This window comes from Ranitomeya variabilis, chromosome 4 (genome assembly GCF_051348905.1).
Source record: "Ranitomeya variabilis isolate aRanVar5 chromosome 4, aRanVar5.hap1, whole genome shotgun sequence".
Taxonomy (NCBI): Eukaryota; Metazoa; Chordata; class Amphibia; order Anura; family Dendrobatidae; genus Ranitomeya; species Ranitomeya variabilis.
This window is the reverse complement of record NC_135235.1, coordinates 455,864,917-455,884,119: the sequence shown is the minus strand read 5'-3', so window position 1 is coordinate 455,884,119 and position 19,203 is coordinate 455,864,917. Positions and strand designations below refer to the sequence as shown.

The window sequence follows — 19,203 nt, the reverse complement described above, 5'->3', positions numbered from 1 at the left end:
CCCCGGCTACTGCTATTTGTTGTGCTAGGATCAGGTATACGGTTAGCCTAGTTACCACTGCCCTATGAGCTGGTTTTTTGTGTGTGCAGACTTGGTAATAACCTCTGAGACCCTTTGCCATTGGGGTCATAACAGTATGCCAGGCCAAAAGTAATACTTAATGCATTGCAGAAGTGGGATTATAAGAAAGGAAATTCTGAGTTTTTTTTTTTTTTCTTTCTTCCTCCCCTTTATCTCTGAGTGGCTTGAGCTTGCTGCAGACATGAATGTCCAGACTTTGATTACTAGTGTGGATCAGCTTGCTGCTCGTGTGCAGGGCATTCAAGATTTTGTTACTTGTAGTCCTATGTCAGAACCTAAAATACCTATTCCTGAACTGTTCTCTGGAGACCGATTTAAGTTTAGGAATTTCAGGAATAATTGTAAATTGTTTCTATCTCTGAGACCTCGTTCGTCTGGAGACTCAGCTCAGCAAGTAAAAATTGTTATCTCTCTCTTGCGGGGCGACCCTCAGGATTGGGCCTTCTCGTTAGCGCCAGGAGATCCAGCATTGGCAAATATTGATGCGTTTTTTCTGGCGCTCGGGTTGCTTTACAAGGAGCCCAATCTTGAAATTCAGGCAGAAAAAGCTTTGCTGGCTATCTCTCAGGGCCAGGATGAAGCTGAAGTGTATTGCCAAAAATTTCGGAAATGGTCCGTGCTTACTCAGTGGAATGAGTGTGCTCTGGCCGCAAATTTCAGAAATGGCCTTTCTGAAGCCATTAAGAATGTGATGGTGGGTTTCTCCATTCCTACAAGTCTGAATGATTCCATGGCGCTGGCTATTCAAATTGACCGGCGTTTGCGGGAGCGCAAAGCCGCTAATCCTCTGGTGGTGTTGTCTGAACAAACACCTGATTTAATGCAATGTGGTAGAATTCAGACTAGAAATGAACGGAAAAATCATAGACGTCAGAATGGGTTGTGTTTTTACTGTGGTGATCCTACACATGTTATATCAGCATGCTCTAAACGCTTAACAAAGGTGGTTAGTCCTGTCGCCATTGGTAATTTGCAACCTAAATTTATTTTGTCTGTGACTTTAATTTGCTCATTGTCTTCCTACCCTGTTATGGCGTTTGTGGATTCAGGTGCTGCCTTGAGTCTTATGGATTTTTCATTTGCCAAACGCTGTGGTTTTGTTCTTGAGCCGTTGGTAAATCCTATCCCTCTTAGAGGTATTGATGCTACGCCATTGGCGGAAAATAAGCCGCAGTTTTGGACACAGGTAACCATGTGCATGACTCCTGAACATCGGGAGGTGATTCGTTTTCTGGTTCTGCATAAAATGCATGATTTGGTCGTTTTGGGTCTGCCATGGTTACAGACCCATAATCCAGTTTTGGATTGGAAGGCAATGTCTGTGTCAAGTTGGGGCTGTCAGGGAATTCATGGCGATTCCCCGCCGGTGTCTATTGCTTCCTCTACTCCTTCGGAAGTTCCTGACTATTTGTCTGATTATCAGGATGTACCGTATTTTTTGGCATATAAGACGCACTTTTTCCCCCCAAAAAAAGGGGGGAAAATGGGGGGTGCGTCTTATATTCGCAATGCAGGCTTACCGTGGACTGTGGCGGCAGAGGAGCGGCGGCAGAGGTGTGGCGGCAGAGGTGTGGAGATGAGGAGGCGCAGTGAGCGGGGTCCCTTTCCCCGGTGAGGTGATGCAGCAGCCCCGGTAATGCAGCAGAGCCGGGTGAATCCTGTTGTTATCGGTGCGCGCGGCCATCTTCCTGAGGCCGCGCGTTCGCAGATGGAGCTCTGCTGCCCAGGGCTTCAGGAAAATGGCCGCGGGATGCCGCGCGTGCGCAGATGGGGATCGCGGCGGCCATTTTCCTGAAGCCCCGGGCAGCAGAGCTCCATCTGCGAACGCGCGGCCTCAGGAAGATGGCCGCGTGCACCGATAACAACAGGATTCACCCGGCCCTGCTGCATTACCGGGGCTGCTGCATCACCTCACCAGGGAAAGGGACCCCGCTCACTGCGCCTCCTCATCTCCACACCTCTGCCACCACGGTAACAACAGGATTCACCCGGCTCTGCTGCATTACCGGGGCTGCTGCATCACCTCACCAGGGAAAGGGACCCCGCTCACTGCGCCTCCTCGTCTCCACACCTCTGCCACCGCGGTAACAACAGGATTCACCCAGCTCTGCTGCATTACCGGGCTGCTGCATCACCTCACCGGGGAAAGGGACCCCTCTAACGCCATACCTCTCACTGTGCCTCCTCATCCCAACACCTCTGCCGGTAACCACTGCTGCCACCCTCCCATGGACACCAGGCCGTGGCGTCGCCCACCTAAGCAGGAAGGGACCCTGCTCAGGTGCACGCCGTACCGCCTCACCCCACCTCTGCCGACACCATGCCTCCTGTGACCCTGCTCTGCCACCACCAGCCCACAGGTAAGATACTGTAAATTCGGACAATAAGACGGACCCCCATCTTATAAAAAATCTTTTTTTCTGCAATTTTCACCCCAAATTTGGGGTGCGTCTTATGGTCCGGTGCGTCTTATAGTCCGCGAAATACGGTATTCAGCGAGTCCAGGTCCAGTGCTCTTTCTCCTCAGAGGGACTGTGACTGCGCTATAGATTTGATTCCGGGTAGTAAATTTCCTAAGGGAAGATTATTTAATCTGTCTGTACCTGAGCATACCGCAATGCGTTCGTATATCAAGGAGTCTCTGGAGAAGGGGCATATTCGTCCATCCTCTTCCCCTATTGGTGCGGGATTCTTTTTTGTGGCCAAGAAGGACGGATCTTTGAGACCTTGTATAGACTATCGGCTTCTGAATAAAATCACTGTTAAATTTCAGTATCCTTTGCCTTTGTTGTCGGACTTGTTTGCCCGGATTAAGGGTGCCAAGTGGTTCACCAAGATAGATCTTCGTGGTGCGTACAACCTTGTGCGCATTAAGCAGGGAGATGAATGGAAAACTGCATTTAATACGCCCGAAGGTCATTTTGAGTACTTGGTGATGCCTTTTGGGCTCTCTAATGCCCCTTCAGTGTTTCAGTCCTTTATGCATGATATTTTCCGGAAGTACCTGGATAAATTTATGATCGTTTATCTGGATGATATTCTGGTTTTTTCTGATGATTGGGACTCCCATGTAAAGCAGGTCAGGATGGTGTTTCAGGTTTTGCGTGAGAATGCTTTGTTTGTCAAGGGCTCAAAGTGTCTCTTTGGAGTGCAGAAGGTTCCCTTTTTGGGTTTTATTTTCTCCCCTTCTGCGGTGGAGATGGACCCAGTCAAGGTCCGAGCTATTCATGATTGGACTCAACCCACGTCAGTTAAGAGTCTTCAGAAGTTCTTGGGTTTTGCTAACTTCTACCATCGTTTTATCGCTAACTTTTCTAGCGTTGTTAAACCTTTGACGGATATGACCAAGAAAGGTTCTGATGTTGCTAACTGGGCTCCTGCAGCCGTGGAAGCTTTCCAAGAGCTGAAGCGCCGGTTTACTTCGGCGCCTGTTTTGTGTCAGCCTGATGTCTCACTTCCCTTCCAGGTTGAAGTGGATGCTTCTGAGATCGGTGCAGGGGCCGTTTTGTCGCAGAGAGACCCTGGTTGCTCTATAATGAGACCATGTGCTTTTTTTTCTAGGAAGTTTTCGCCTGCTGAGCGGAACTATGATGTTGGCAATCGGGAGTTGTTGGCCATGAAGTGGGCATTTGAGGAGTGGCGTCATTGGCTCGAGGGTGCTAAGCATCGTGTGGTGGTCTTGACTGATCACAAAAATCTGATGTATCTCGAGTCTGCTAAACGCCTGAATCCTAGACAGGCCCGTTGGTCATTGTTTTTCTCCCGTTTTGACTTTGTGGTCTCGTACCTACCGGGTTCAAAGAATGTGAAGGCTGATGCTCTTTCTAGGAGCTTTGTGCCTGACTCTCCTGGAGTCTCAGAGCCAGCTGGTATTCTTAAAGAGGGAGTTATCTTGTCGGCCATTTCTCCGGACTTGCGACGTGTGTTGCAGAGATTTCAGGCTGGTAGACCTGACTCTTGTCCACCTGACAGACTGTTTGTTCCTGATAAATGGACCAGCAGAGTCATTTCCGAGGTTCATTCCTCGGTGTTGGCAGGGCATCTGGGGATTTTTGGCACCAGAGATTTGGTGGCTAGGTCCTTTTGGTGGCCTTCCTTGTCACGGGATGTGCGGTCGTTTGTGCAGTCCTGTGGGACTTGTGCTCGAGCTAGCCTTGCTGTTCTCGTGCCAGCGGGTTGCTCTTGCCCTTGCCTGTCCCGAAGAGCCTTGGACACACATTTCCATGGATTTCATTTCAGATCTTCCTGTGTCTCAGGGCATGTCTGTCATCTGGGTGGTATGTGATCGTTTTTCCAAGATGGTCCATTTGGTGTCCTTGCCTAAGCTGCCTTCCTCTTCCGATCTGGTTCCTTTATTCTTTCAGAATGTGGTTCGTTTGCACGGCATTCCTGAGAATATCGTGTCTGACAGAGGATCCCAGTTTGTTTCCAGGTTCTGGCGATCCTTTTGTGCTAAGATGGGCATTGATTTGTCGTTTTCATCTGCCTTTCATCCTCAGACTAATGGCCAAACTGAGCGAACAAATCAGACTCTAGAGGCTTATTTGAGGTGTTTTGTTTCTGCAGATCAGGATGATTGGGTGACCTTCTTGCCATTGGCTGAGTTTGCCCTTAATTATCGGGCTAGTTCCGCTACTTTGGTTTCGCCATTTTTCTGCAACTCTGGTTTTCATCCTCGTTTTTCCTCGGGACATGTTGAGCCCTCTGACTGTCCTGGGGTAGATTCTGTGGTGGATAGGTTGCAGCGGATTTGGAATCATGTGGTGGACAACTTAAAGTTGTCACAGGAGAAGGCTCAGCGTTTTGCCAACCGCCGCCGCGGTGTGGGTCCCCGACTTCGCGTTGGGGATTTGGTGTGGCTGTCTTCTCGGTTTGTTCCTATGAAGGTCTCCTCTCCTAAATTTAAGCCTCGCTTCATCGGTCCTTATAAGATTTTGGAAATCCTTAATCCAGTGTCCTTTCGCTTGGATCTTCCGGTGTCGTTTGCCATTCACAACGTGTTCCATAGGTCTTTGTTGCGGCGGTACGTTGTGCCGGTGGTTCCTTCTGTTGAGCCTCCTGCTCCGGTGTTGGTTGAGGGCGAGTTGGAGTACGTGGTGGAGAAGATCTTGGATTCTCATCTCTCCAGATGGAGGCTTCAGTATCTGGTCAAGTGGAAGGGCTATGGTCAGGAGGATAATTCCTGGGTGGTCGCCTCTGATGTTCATGCGGCCGATTTGGTTCGTGCCTTTCACGCTGCTCATCCTGATCGCCCTGGTGGTCTTGGTGAGGGTTCGGTGACCCCTCCTTAAGGGGGGGGTACTGTTGTGAATTAAACTTTTTGGCTCCCTCTTGTGGTCACTAGCGACATGACACTTTGATTTTCTTTCCCCAGCTTGGTACCCACCTGGTTCGTTAGTCCAGGGGTGTTGCTATTTAAACTCCCTGGATTCTCAGTCTGGTGCCTGGCATCATTGTAATCAGTTCCTTTCTGTTTGCTCCTGTCTGCTGGTCCTGGTTCTTTGCAAAATAATTAGTCCTGCTTCCTTATTTTTTGGTTATTTGCATTGCTCTTATTTTTGTCCAGCTTGTACTAAATGTGATTCCTGATATTGCTGGAAGCTCTAGGGGGCTGATATTCCCCCCCCCCCGTGCCGTTAGACGGTTCGGGGGTTCTTGAATATTCAGCGTGGAAATTTTGATAGTGTTTTTGCTGACCGTATAAGTCATCTTCCTATATTCTGCTATTAGTCAGTGGGCCTCTCTTTGCTAAAACCTAGTTCATTCTTACGTTTGTCTTTTCTTCTTACCTCACCGTTATTATTTGTTGGGGGCTTGTATCCAACTTTTGGGGTCTTTTCTCTGGAGGCAAGAAAGGTCTATTGTTTCCCTTCTAGGGTTAGTTAGTTCTCCGGCTGGCGCGAGATGTCTAGAACCAACGTAGGTACGTTCCCCGGCTACTGCTATTTGTTGTGCTAGGATCAGGTATACGGTTAGCCTAGTTACCACTGCCCTATGAGCTGGTTTTTTGTGTGTGCAGACTTGGTAATAACCTCTGAGACCCTCTGCCATTGGGGTCATAACAGGTATCTATACTGACCGCGGACCCTGAACTTAACACCGCAACTAGAAGTAGCCGTGGGATGTACCTACTGATCCTAGACACCTCGACACAGCCGGAGGACTAATTAACCCTATAGATAGAAAAGGGAAAACTATCTTGCCTCACAGAAAATTCCCAAAGGATAGGCAGCCCCCCACAAATATTGACTGTGAGAGGAGAGGAAAAAACATACACAGGCTGAAAACAGGATTTAGCAAAGGAGGCCAATTTAGCTAAATAGGAAAGATAGGACAGAGAACTATGCGGTCAGTATTAAAATACTAGGAAATATCCACCACAGAAAATACAGAAAACTCCACATCTAACTAAAGATATGGAGGGTATATCTGCCTCTCCAGAGATTCAGCTTGACTGCATAAATCCTTACACAGATTAAGCTGGACAAGAAAAAACATGAAATGCACTGAACAATGAGGCCCACAACATGTGGGCTGCAAACAAGCAGAACTTATCTTGGTGAAAAGACCAGGAAGCAGGAGAAACCATGAAGGGATGTGAATCCTCCAGAATACAATGGACAACTGGCACTGACTAAAGGGTGAGGCCAGACTAAATAGCCCAGTCCAGAGTGGACACACCTGATAACTGCTGTGAAGGACAGACAGCAGCACTACCACTTATAACCACCGGAGGGAGCCCAAGAACAGAATTCACAACAACCGCCAGCTATACCCAACAAGCTCAGTACACTCTACTGCCACCAGCTCCTATTCCTATTATTAATAGCGGGTCAGGACAGGAGCCAACCCAATCAGTAGCGTAATTTACTTCAGAGGATGTTGGAGGTACGTTGTAGAGCAAGGAAAATGAAGCAAGTAAAATATTATAACTTTTACTCTAAAAAGAAATAGGCAGTGTTTACAAAAGGTATAAAAACAATATTACAAGATGAGACAATTATAGTATGTACAGAACGATTACAAAATAAAAGGGATTAAAGTTGAAATAAAACCTTACAGTTCTCTCATATCATGGCTGGCCATGTGGCTGGGGGAAGGACGACACATCCCAATGCATCAGAGCAGATAGCACAGTTTCTGTTATCTGACTTTCTGGGCAAAGACTCACTCATAACTAAGCAGGTTCAAGATATATCCTCTGGTCGTGACATAACTGAGTGGGCTGAATTATGAAATGCACTCCTCTTTTCTCAGAGGGACAAAAACTTACTGAAAACTCATAGACGTCGTAGCTCTGGGATGGAACCTCGTATAGTGAGGATGGAACTACCATTCTTGCAAGCATGAGCTGGGAGTTAATTTGAGCCCAAACATGAAGTATCTGTATGACCCGGTTAAGTAGTAATCCATTTCTCAGATTCTGTTGGTACGGGAAATTAGAAAACGCACCGGTGTGTAGCTCTGATGCACATTCTCAATGCAGTGATCCAGAACACTACCCCAAAACAGCTGTCTGTAGATGGATACCATGTTTTGGCATAGGTGGTTTTCCTTTATTGGATGCTGCCCTTCCCGTGGTTGTTCCTTCCCGGTGAAAGACCTGGCTATTCATTGCTTGCGTTGAGAAACACGTGATGGTGTCTCCGCGGCTTTTCTACATGCATTTGCATATTTCCCTTAAGGGATGGGGGCAGTGTTCTGGATCACTGCGTTGAGAAACACGTGATGGTGTCTCCACGGTGTTGGATGTTTTGATCTCCCCAAGGTCATTCATCCTTATGTTTATAGTCCTTTTACTAGGCACTGCTCCTAATAGCCAGTTTCCTACTCCACACTGATGTGGGGCAAATACCCCGAAACAGCTGTCTGTGGATGGATACCACATAGGTGGTTTTCCTTTATTGGATGCTGCCCTTCCCGTGGTTGTTCCTTCCCGGTGAAAGACCTGGCAATTCATTGCTTGCATTGAGAAACACGTGATGGTGTCTCCACGGCTTTTCTACAAGGTTTGCATTTTGTCACAGAAGCGCATGACATACTCCACAATAGACACTTCTGAAGGGTTTGGTTCTTCTTCCCAGGATTCCCTTACCAAACCAGGGGGTCCCAGGACTCGCCTGCCATACAGGAGCTCGAAGCGGGAGAACTCTGTCGAGGCCGGCGGAACCTCTCGGTAAGCGAATAGCAGGTGTGGGAGGTACCGCTCCCAGTCGCGTCCTTGGGTCTCAACCAGCATGCATAGCATCTGTTTGAGGGTACCGTTGAAGCGGCCACTCAAACCATTGATCTGGGGGTGATACGCACTCGATACCAGATGCTTCACCTGCATTTTCTTACAGAGATCCTCTATTAGGTGAGACATGAATTGGGTCTCTTGATCGGTAAGCATCTCCCTGTGAAATCCTACATGTGAAAAGATAGCCAACAGTGCATCCACCACCTTATCTGCCCTAGATAAGGACAAAGCCACTGCCTCTGGGGACCGGGTAGCGTAGTCTACCACAGTGAGGACGTATTGTTTTCCAAAGCTGCTGGGGATGGCCAGCGGGCCCACATTGTCAACCGCGATCCTCTGGAAAGGCTCCTCTATCACTGGCAAAGGGATCAGGGGAGCCTTAAGAGCAGGCCCCGCCTTCCCCACTCTTTGGCAGGTGATACAGGGGCGGCAGTAGTTTGTCACATCTGTCCCCATCTTCGGCCAATAGAAGTGTTGAGACAGCCGGGCCTTAGCTTTGCTGATCCCCAAGTGTCCAGCAAGTGGGATCTCATGGGCAATCCACAACAACTCACCCCTGAATTGGTACGGGATGACCAGCTGTCTTTCCCTCAACCACTCCTTTTGGGATTGATAGGGAACTGTCTCCCTGTATAACCTCCCTCGTTCGCAGAACACCCTCTCCTTATCAGTCACAGAGGTGGGCATCTCGGCGAGGTGTCTCAAGTTCTCCAGGCTCTGAGCGCAGAGCAGCCTGAAACTCCTGGCTGGAGGCAGCCAGAAGTGACATCAAGGGCCCTTCCACACGGGAACCCTCTGGGACCTGCTCTGGGTCCATCTCTGGTTCAGTCACCCCTGTGACTGAGGAGGGTCCAGAAGGCAGAACGTTATCTGCGTTCCGGGCACTCTGACTACAGGTGACAGCAGCTACTTAGGCTGTGTCCCCAGGGATTTCCACAGACCCATCAGCCGTCGCTGCTAAGGATTCTACCTCCCCATCCACCCCCAACATCTCAAGAGCTGTGCTAAATATGGGGCAGTTACCTTCCTCTGTGGCACTGGTCAGTTGCACGGCATCACCTTCCTCATGGTTCCCATGCATCTCCCCATTTCCGTTAGCACCATCGCTTGCTCCTGTTATGGGTTTCCGAGACATCTCACCCCGCAGAGTGACGTGGCTGAGCACTCCTGCACCTGTAGACACATCTTCCTTAGGAGATAAATGGTTAGCAGGTAAAACATGCACCTTTTCATCATCATCATCATCATCATCATCATCATCATCATCAGTATGAGATAAATCCCTCTCAGGTACCACATGCAATTTCCTGTCATTATCATCGGCATTAGCATCACCCTTAGCATCAGGTTGGGTAGGGAGATCAGGGACGTAATATGCAAGCATTCTCCCTAAATCAGTCGCCAATAAAACATCAGTGGGAAAGTTATCGGACAGCCCCAATTCCTTCACCCCACTCCTGGCACCCCAATCTATAAACACCCGGGCCATTGGCAAGGGACAGTGGATGCCCCCAATCCCAGTGACAGTCAGGGTTTTCCCTGGAATAATCTCTTCAGGGGCCTCCAGTTCGGGCTGGATGAGGGTTCGTTCAGCTCTGGTGTCCTTGAGGCCTGTAGCGATATGGCCCCCCACAGTGATGTGCTGCACATTGTCACTGACCCTCCCAACCGCCCCACCCACAAAAAGAACTGCTGCATTAGGCCCTGAGGACTTGGTTCTTCTGCTTTTCTGGACAGGTGGCACTGATATGACCAGTCCTATTGCAGAAAAAACATTTGCGAGGGTCTGATGTAGGCCTGGTGTTGTTGGCAAAGGGGACAGGGCCTCAAGTAAGTTGGCTGGCAGGGGCACTGGGGTTGGTTGCAGACTTACCCCCTCTCCAGCTGGCGGTGACTGGCTTCCGCACTTCCGGTTTATGGTTGGCGTCGGAAATCTGCGCTGCTTTATCCGCATCTTTGGGCTCTCGGTCCATCACGAACTGTCGCACCTCAGCTGGGCAAAGATGTAGAAACTGGTGTTTGATCATCAGGTCTCACAGCTGCTCAAAGGTGATCGTTGTCATTCCTTGGGTCCACTGGTCTAAGTGGGTCCTGAGTCCATGCAACACATCCCTGTAACTGTCGTGTGGGCCACATTGGAGGTTCTGGAACTTTTTGCGGTAAGCCTCAGGAGTGAACTAGTAATTCTTTATCAGGGTTGCTTGATGGCCTCATAGTCTCCATCTTGGTCTGGCGGGAGAGAAATAAACACCTCCAGAGCTTTGCCTTTGAGCCGTGGGGTTAGGTATCGCGCCCATTCTCCAACAGGCAGCCGGTACTGTCTGCAGGCTTTCTCAAAGGCCCTCAGAAAAGTGTCCAAGACCCGTCCTTTTCCATCACAGGAAAATGCTCTGGCCGGGGTTTAGGGGACGGAGTGTTGCTGGACTCACTGTTCCACATGGTAGATGGTACTGTCCCAAGTTGGGCCATCTGCAGTTCATGGTCCCTCCGAGCTTGGTCCTCGGTGGCCCAGCCTTCCGCTCAGCTTGGGCCTCGGCGGCTCGGGCCTCGCACTCAGCTTGGGCCTCGGCGGCTCAGGCCTTCTGCTCAGCTTGGCATTCAGCTCTCTCTGCCTCCCTTTGGGCTCTCTCCGCCTTTCGCTGGGCTCTCTCTGCTTGGTATTGCTGGATCAGCCTCAGACGCCCATCACGACCGTCGGCAGGGAGTTGTTCCAATGCTACCTGCAGATGGGGGTCCAATCTGCCCTGGTTGCAAGTAGGGCCGGCATTTAGTGGGTGGACCTCTGGTGCAGCACCATTTGCATTTGGGCTGGCTTCTGCATCCGTTGGGCTCTGAGCGATTTCCCATTGCAACAGAGCCGTGACCAGTTGGCTTTTGTTTTTGCCCGTGGCGTCAATCTGTCTCAACCCACAAAGGGCAATAAGAGTGTCCTTGTTATGCTGCTTATACCAGCCTTCTCCAAGCGTAGCAATCATTGCCAAATAGGATAGGAAAAACAAAGAGAGAGGGAGGGGTAACCGCCTATACACACTATTGTCTCAGGACTATTAAACACTAAGTTCGTTCTCCAAAACTTTTTCCACAGGGTCCTCGCAAAAACCGTGCAAGTTTTCAGTGAGGGGAATGATTGCTCAAACCAGATCACTAATGCTCTATTATCTCACCACTCTGCCACCAATATGTCACGAACCGGAGGTGTTTGGTTCTTTCTTTAGTGATTTATTTATCCCACTTCCCAGTTCCGGTTTGGAACTTGCAGCTTTCTGGCTCCCCCTTACCCTCAGGTCAGTCAGGTAACTGCACCTAGGATAATTATTTGCCAGAAATGCTGCCCAGTCATGTACTGGCTATTGGGAAAGCTGTAGTGAGGGTGATACCTATTCCCCGCTGCAGCCAAGCAATACTCTAATAAACCCCTTTCTGTCACTGCCACCTGTACCCAACAAGCTCAGTACGCTCTGTTGCCACCAGCTCCTATTCCTTTGATTAATAGCGGATCAGGAGCCAACCCAATCAGTAGCGTAATTTACTTCAGAGGACTTTGGAGGTACGTTTTAGAGCAAGGAAAACATAGCTAGTAAATATTATAACTTTCACTCCAAAAAGAAATAGGCAGTATTTACAAAAGGTATAAAAACTATATTACAAGTTGAGGCAATTATAGTATGTACAGAACGATTACAAAATAAAAGGGATTAAAGTTGAAAAAAACCCTTACAGTTCTCTCATATCATGGCTGGCCATGTGGCTGGGGGACGGACGACACATCCAAATGCATCAGAGTAGATAGCACAGTTTTTGTTAGCTGACTTCCTGGGCAAAGACTCACTCATAACTCAGCAGGTTCAAGATATACCCTCTGGTTGTGACATCACTGAGTGGGCTGTTATGAAATGCACTCCTCTTTTCTCAGAGGGACGAACATTTACTGAAAACTCATAGCCGTCGTAGCTCTGGGATGGAACCTTGTATAGCTGTAAGAGGGTGGTGCTGTTATGGACAGTAAGGAACACGCTGTCACTTTAAGAGGCTGCAAGAGAGCCACAATGATACAGAGAAAGGGATTTACAGTTTCCAGGAGCATCCCTATGATCCAGAAGCAAGGAGAAGACCCCGCTTCACAGAGCTGACAGAAAGCCGTGCGCACCACCATATTAGACTGCTGGGGGCCCCCCTGGGACTGGATCTGATTCTCCAACATCACCGTGAGTTTGTTCCTGTTTGGTGCACCTGTTAGGGCCTAGTATAGGCTTCAATAGTCAGTACACGGGAGCCGTGTGGCCTGCTTAGTAAAGGCCAGGGAGGTTATACATACAGTAGCATCATCACTTGGTTATTGTTTACATTTGCGTGTTAGACATATTTTGAGTCTGTAATAGCTGGAGCACCGTGCTATTTTACGAAAAAGATAAAGTTTACTACTCTTGTAAATTGTCTTTTGCCATTGTAAACCCCTGTTTGCATCTTTCTCATTCCCTTCATCCCTTGCCTCCCAATAAATCTACCCTTTGTTTTTTGCACCTCATCTTGTGTACAGTAGTCTTCCTGCACCGTGGTGGTCCCCCGGCCATCGCTTCATAGCAAAGATATAACTACCATTCTTCCAAGCATGAGCTGGGCGTTAATTTGAGCCCAAACATGAAATATCTGTATGACCCGGTTAAGTAGTAATCCATTTCTCAGATTCTGTTGGTACGGGAAATTAGAAAACGCACTGGTGTGTAGCTCTACTGATGCACATTCCAAAAATGTAAGATTCCCTCCTATCTCACTTAATTGATGCCATTATATTTGGTCTTAAAATGAACACTGTACTAGACAGAGATGGCCATGAGGCTGTAGGCTGCTTTCAACCAGTTCAGAACCATAAAACTAACCAGCGAGGCTGTTATCACACTGGTTTCTGATCACTCACACATTCCTGAGGGAGGGGGAAGGAGTATAGGATTACACAAGCTGACAGAGTGAGGGGAAAAGCTATTTAATGCAGGGAGAAGGAGGTGCTGTGAGGGGAACCACAGCTGAAGCGTGTCTTACACAGACCTTATGGTTGTAGCAGAGCTCAGTGTGCTTGATAATATAGAATCAAATACGTCATATTTCCTGACACCCCCACAGACAGAGGTTAAATAAACCTTAATGTTTTACAATAACAAACAGAAACATAGAACTGTTTGTGAGGTGAAAGGGCTTCAGACAATAAGTAAACAGTTCTGAAGATTGTGTTACTACGAGCATTGTCTGTCTGTAACTGTATGACCAGATATCCTGTTCCGTAATGGTCTGAATGCATTCTGTACATTTCAATATGGACTCAAAATAGCCATTTTTATTTTCACACTACATATGCACATGTCGGACCAAAGCACGTTCATCTCTGGAAAAGAGAACCCGTCCCTTTCCTGAGCGTTATGATGGCTGGACATTTCCATCTTGTTTGTACTTGCGTCTAATTGTTTGTACAGATGAACAAGGCACTTTCAGGTATCTTGAAATTGCACCCAAGGATGAGCCAGACTTGTGCAAGTCCACAATTATCTTCCTGATATCTTGGCTTATTTCTTTAGACTTTCCCATGATGCTGCTGAAAGAAGCAGTGTGTTTCAGGTGTGCATTAAAATACATCCACAGGTGTGTCTCTAATTACCTGCCAAAAAATCTATCAGAAGCTTCCAAACACATGACATCATCATATGGGCAGTCCAGAATTGCTTAAAGGCATAGTAGTCTTAGTGTATGTAAACTTTTGACTTTGCAATAAGTAATAAAAATGCCTTAAATACTCTCTCTCATTATTCTGGCATTTAGCAAATATTAATACATGTGGTAATCCTAATTGACCTAAAATGGGAAAGGTTTATTCTGATTTCATGTCATTAGGTTAGATATGCCGTATTGTCCATGACTGCAACTTATCTGAATTGTCTAAATAACTTTTGAAGAAGTCTATAATTCACCTCTTGTTCCCCTAGCTCAGGGGTGGGGAACCTCAGGCCCTAGGGCCATTTACGGCCCTCGATGACCTTTTATCAGGCCCCCGAGCAGATTCTCAGAGACAACATTCTTGGGCAGGGAGCTGTATTTTGATTGCCACAAGCTCATTAATTTCTTCTTGCTCTGTTAGCACACACATGCAGTGTTCACTACTGAACACTGAAGGGCATGCAATGAAAGATTACGTCATAACACCAGTGCCAAAGTCAAGATGCACTTTGTGGGCGGAGTTTGTAAGGCCCCCGGAGGATGGTATAAATATCCAAATGGCCCTTGGCAGAAAAAAGATTCCTCACCCCTGCCCTAGCTTATAGCCTCTATGCAGGGGTGGGGAGACTTTCTTCTGCCAAGGGCCATTTGAATTTTTATAACATCAATCGCAGGCAGTACAAAATTATCAACTTGAAAAATACCCTGCTATACTTGAAGAAATAATTAATTAACTCACCCCTAACGTGATGGCTGGAGCTGCTTCACTTTGGTGCAGCTGTGATGTTCGGTGGTGATGATAATGCTGCTCTCAACTGCATTCTTAGGTTTGCGTTGATCTAGAAAACGTAGACTCCATGCGATAAGTTTTGTAATGAACTGATTGCAACAGTAAGTTGTTCTGAACACAGATGTATATTACACTGCAGGTCTCCTCACAGTGGGAAATTCATCACTGCTCACTTTACATTTAATCCCTTTCCCACCTGAGATGTATCCACACGTCCCTGTGACATGGGTCTTATTGACCTGGGACGTATGGATACATCCCGGCAATTTTGCGCGCACACGGTCCACCGGGTTTCAGCTGATTCTGACAGCGGACACCCTGCAGTACGTGCCAGGATGTCAGCTCCTGGCACTTTAACCCCCTAAATGCTCGATTGAACTCGATCACAGCATTTAGGGAGCATGCAGAGGGATGACTGTCCCTTTGCCCTTGGATGACTTGATGTTGTCATGATGACATCCGGGTCACCAGAGCTAGCTCAGAGCATGATCAGCAACTTACCCTGTCAGTGCAGCGCGGACAGTTTGCATAGCATAGGAATGCTCCTTCATCTATATGCTATACAAGCAATCAGCCTGCAAAAAATGATAGTCCCATAGTGGTAAAAAGTAAAAAAGTTTAAAAAAGTTAAAAAGAAATTAAAGAAAAATTGTAAAAATATATAAAAAACTCAAAAAATAATAATAAAAAATCTAAATATATTGTTCCCATTAATGAATATTTTTATGAAAAAAAAAAAAAGAATAAAAGTACAAATATTTGGTATTGACGCATCCAGGGACAACCCAACCTATGAAACTGTCCCACTAGGTAACCCCTTTTGTGAACACCATAAAAAAACAGGGGAAAAAAACAATGCTTTATCATCATACTGCCAAACATAAAGTGGAATAAAATGCGATAAAAAGATGAATATGAATAAAAATGGTACCACTGAAAAGGTCATCTTGTCCCGCAAAAAGCATGCCATTATACAGCTCCATCAGTGGAAAAATAAAAAAAGTTATAGCTCTTAGAATAAAGCATACAAAAATAATTATTTTTACTATTATATCGTTTTTATTGTGTAAAAGCGTCAAAACATAAAAAAGCTAGAACTGTGGTATCGCTGTAATCGTACTGACCCGAAGAATAAAGCTGCCTTATCAATTTTATCACAGGTGGAATAACATAAACCGCCCCCCCAAAAAACAATTCTGAATTACTTTTTTTTGTTCATTCTGCCTCCCAAAAATCGGAATAGAAAGCACTAAAAAAATTTAGTGTCTGAAAATGGTTCGTATTAAAAACGTCATCTTGTCCTGCAAAAAGCAAGCTTTCACATGACTCTGTGGGCTGAAATATGGAAAAATTATGGCTCTCAAAATATAGTGATGCAAAAACTAGTTTTTGCAATAAAAGTGTCTTTTACTGTGTGATAGCAGCCAAACAAAAAAAACCATATAAATTTGGTATCGCTGTAATCGCATCAACCCAAAGAATAAAGCCGTCTATTCACTTATACCGCAAGAGGAATGGCGTAAAAAAATATAAAACCAATTCTTCACCTGCTATTGATTTTTTCATTCTTCCTCCCAAAGATCTCAGTAAGGCTTGGTGCACATTTATCCTGCGATCTACGCTGAGTGCTTACACAGGGGTTTCTGTGTACATTTCTGAAATACGTGATCCAGACAGAACCCCCCCCCAGAAGCTTCCCTATAATGAGGCATATGGAGGCACTATGGATGCCAAAGAACCTGTGATCCGGCGTGTCCATTTTTTTTAGGATTGTATAAAAGTGCCGTCAGCCACAGTTTTGTGCATTTCTGAAAAGAAGGACACTGCTGAACAGAGGCGAGACGGAGTCAAGAGTAATTCTGCTCCTTTATTATACTCAATGGATCCCTCAGGGGCTTAATCTGAATCACGTCACTCGGAGATTTAGATGGAAACCCCAGAGTAAGTGCTCAGCATGGAGCACTGGATAAATGTGATCCCAAACATTATGTATAATGTTCCCAATAACAGCTTCAAATCAATCCACAAAAAAAGCAAGTCCCCACTCAGGACTGTCATCTGTTAATGGAGATATAGGGGGCTTCCACGTTACCGGTATACAATGGCTCTTGAAAATCAAAATGGCTCCTCGCCCCTCAAAAGAAAATCAGCAAATTTTGTGCTCTCAAATCCAAATGCCCCCCTCCCTTTTGAGCCCCACAGTGTACCTAAACCACATATAGCGTCCACATGTTTGACATTTCTGAAGTGATGAGAGTCCGCCTAACTTACGAGTGCATGTCTCCAGAAGCATGAGCTGGGCATAACGTCCTGGTCAATACAACATACTGGTCACTACAGTGTCATTTTGCAATTTTCACTCGGCAACGTTTTTGGAAAACACCCATGGAGGCAAAATTGACACTACTTCTGTAGATATAATTCCCAAAGGGGTGTAATTTCTAAAATGGGGTCACTGGAGGGGGGATTCTAGCAATTAGGGGCTCTGTATATGGAGTCCGCAAACTATTCTATAAAAACCTGTGCTCCAGGAGGCAAATAGCGCTCCATCCCTCCCGAATCTCTCCATATGGCTAAGCAGTCCTGTACAGCCACATATGAGGTATTGCCACGTTCAGTAGAAATTGTGGGACAAATTATGGTGCCTTTTTTACCCACTTCTTGTTTGAAAATGTAAACTCTGGGGCTAAAATAAAATTTTGGTAGTAAAAATGTAGTTACTTTTTCTTCACTGCCCAATAGTATAAAATTCTGTGATAAACCCGTAGTGTCAATATGATTATTGCACCCATAGATGTATTTGGTAAGAGGTTTAGTTTGTAAAATTGGTTCACTTATGGGGGTACTGGTGTTCTGGCAACTCAGGGTCATGGAACCCGCAATCCATAACAGTAAGTATCTGCTTGTATATCTCAGCATAGAGAACACCATTAATCCTGCTCAAATTCTCAGCTCTATTTGATGAAATGTAGTCCCATACTTGCAAGAAACCTCCACCATGCTTCTCTGTTGCCTGCAGACACCCAGTCTCTGCATTGAGGAGGATACATTCTTGGTGTCCTGCGACGTGGAATCCCTTTATACTAATATTCGCCATGTGGACGGGATTAAAGCAGTTCAATACTTTGCGCAGACTTCATCCTTATCTACCCAAATGAACGCATTTATGATTCAGTTATTGGATTTTTCCTTATCGCATAATTTCTTTTTATTTAAGGGGTCCCTCTACCTGCAGCTCCAAGGCACTGCAATGGGCGCGGCCTTTGCGCCGGCCTACGCTAATTTATTCTTGGGGCTGTGGGAGAGGGACCTTTTTATGTCGGGTGAGATGCCATTGATGGAGCGTGTCCTTATGTGGACACGCTACATCGATGATATTTTCTTAATTTGGCAAGGGTCGGCTGACACACTTAAGGAGTTCATGACACTCCTAAATCAGAATGAATATAACATCCATTTGACCTATAAATTTGACCGTGATATGCTTGATTTCCTTGATGTTACCGTTCGGAGGAGGGTGGATGGTTGTCTATGTACAGATTTATATCGCAAGATCACTTCCGTGAATTCTTTACTTCACGCTACGTCAGCACACCCTCCAGCAGTTATAAGAGCAATACCAACGGGACAATTCCTACGTTTATGTAGGATTTGTTCAGATGAGACAGATTTTAAAAAACAATCTGAAGAGCTTAAAATACGGTTCCTGGAAAGAGGTTATAGTAGGCGCTCTATAAAAAAAGCTTATAATAGAGCTAAACATATAACTAGACATGAAGCCCTATACTCTAAAAAAATGTCTGCCCTTAATCAACCGGTAAGGTTCATTACAAAATATCACGGACAAGCTGATTTGATGAAATCATATATAGCCAAATCATGGCCAATTCTCCAATCTGATCCCATCCTACAGAAATATATTGGAGATAGGCCCAATATCACCTATAGAAGATCGAAAAATCTGGGTGACTATCTGGTGCAGAGTCATTATACACATAACAATACCCTTCTCCCTCCCCTTCCTTTTGGTCCTAGGCTACAGACTGGATGTAAACCCTGTGGGAAATGTATTTCTTGCCCTAATATTCAAAGAGCCCAAGAATTTACCAATTCAAAAGGGACTAGCATATATCAAATAAAACATACTATTAATTGCATGTCAAAGGCTGTAATATACTATGCCACGTGTCCCTGTTCCCTCATATACGTGGGACTCACAACAAGACAATTAAAAGTTAGGACGAGGGAACACGTCCTGGGTATCTTGGCGGCCAAAGACGTAGAAGATATTTCTACCTTAAAAACAATCCCTAAGCATTTTAGGGTCCACCATAATTGTGATGCCTCACTTTTGAAAGTGATTGGCATCGATATGATCAAATCGAATGAA

The 19,203-nt window shown here is 46.2% G+C and overlaps 1 long non-coding RNA gene across 1 annotated transcript in view; it reads left to right on the top strand.

Annotated features, from left to right (window-relative positions):
* The window catches only part of LOC143769014 (uncharacterized), a 39,046-nt gene that overhangs the window by 19,312 nt on the left and 531 nt on the right, over positions 1 to 19,203 (top strand). The gene's annotated exons all lie outside the window — the stretch shown is intronic.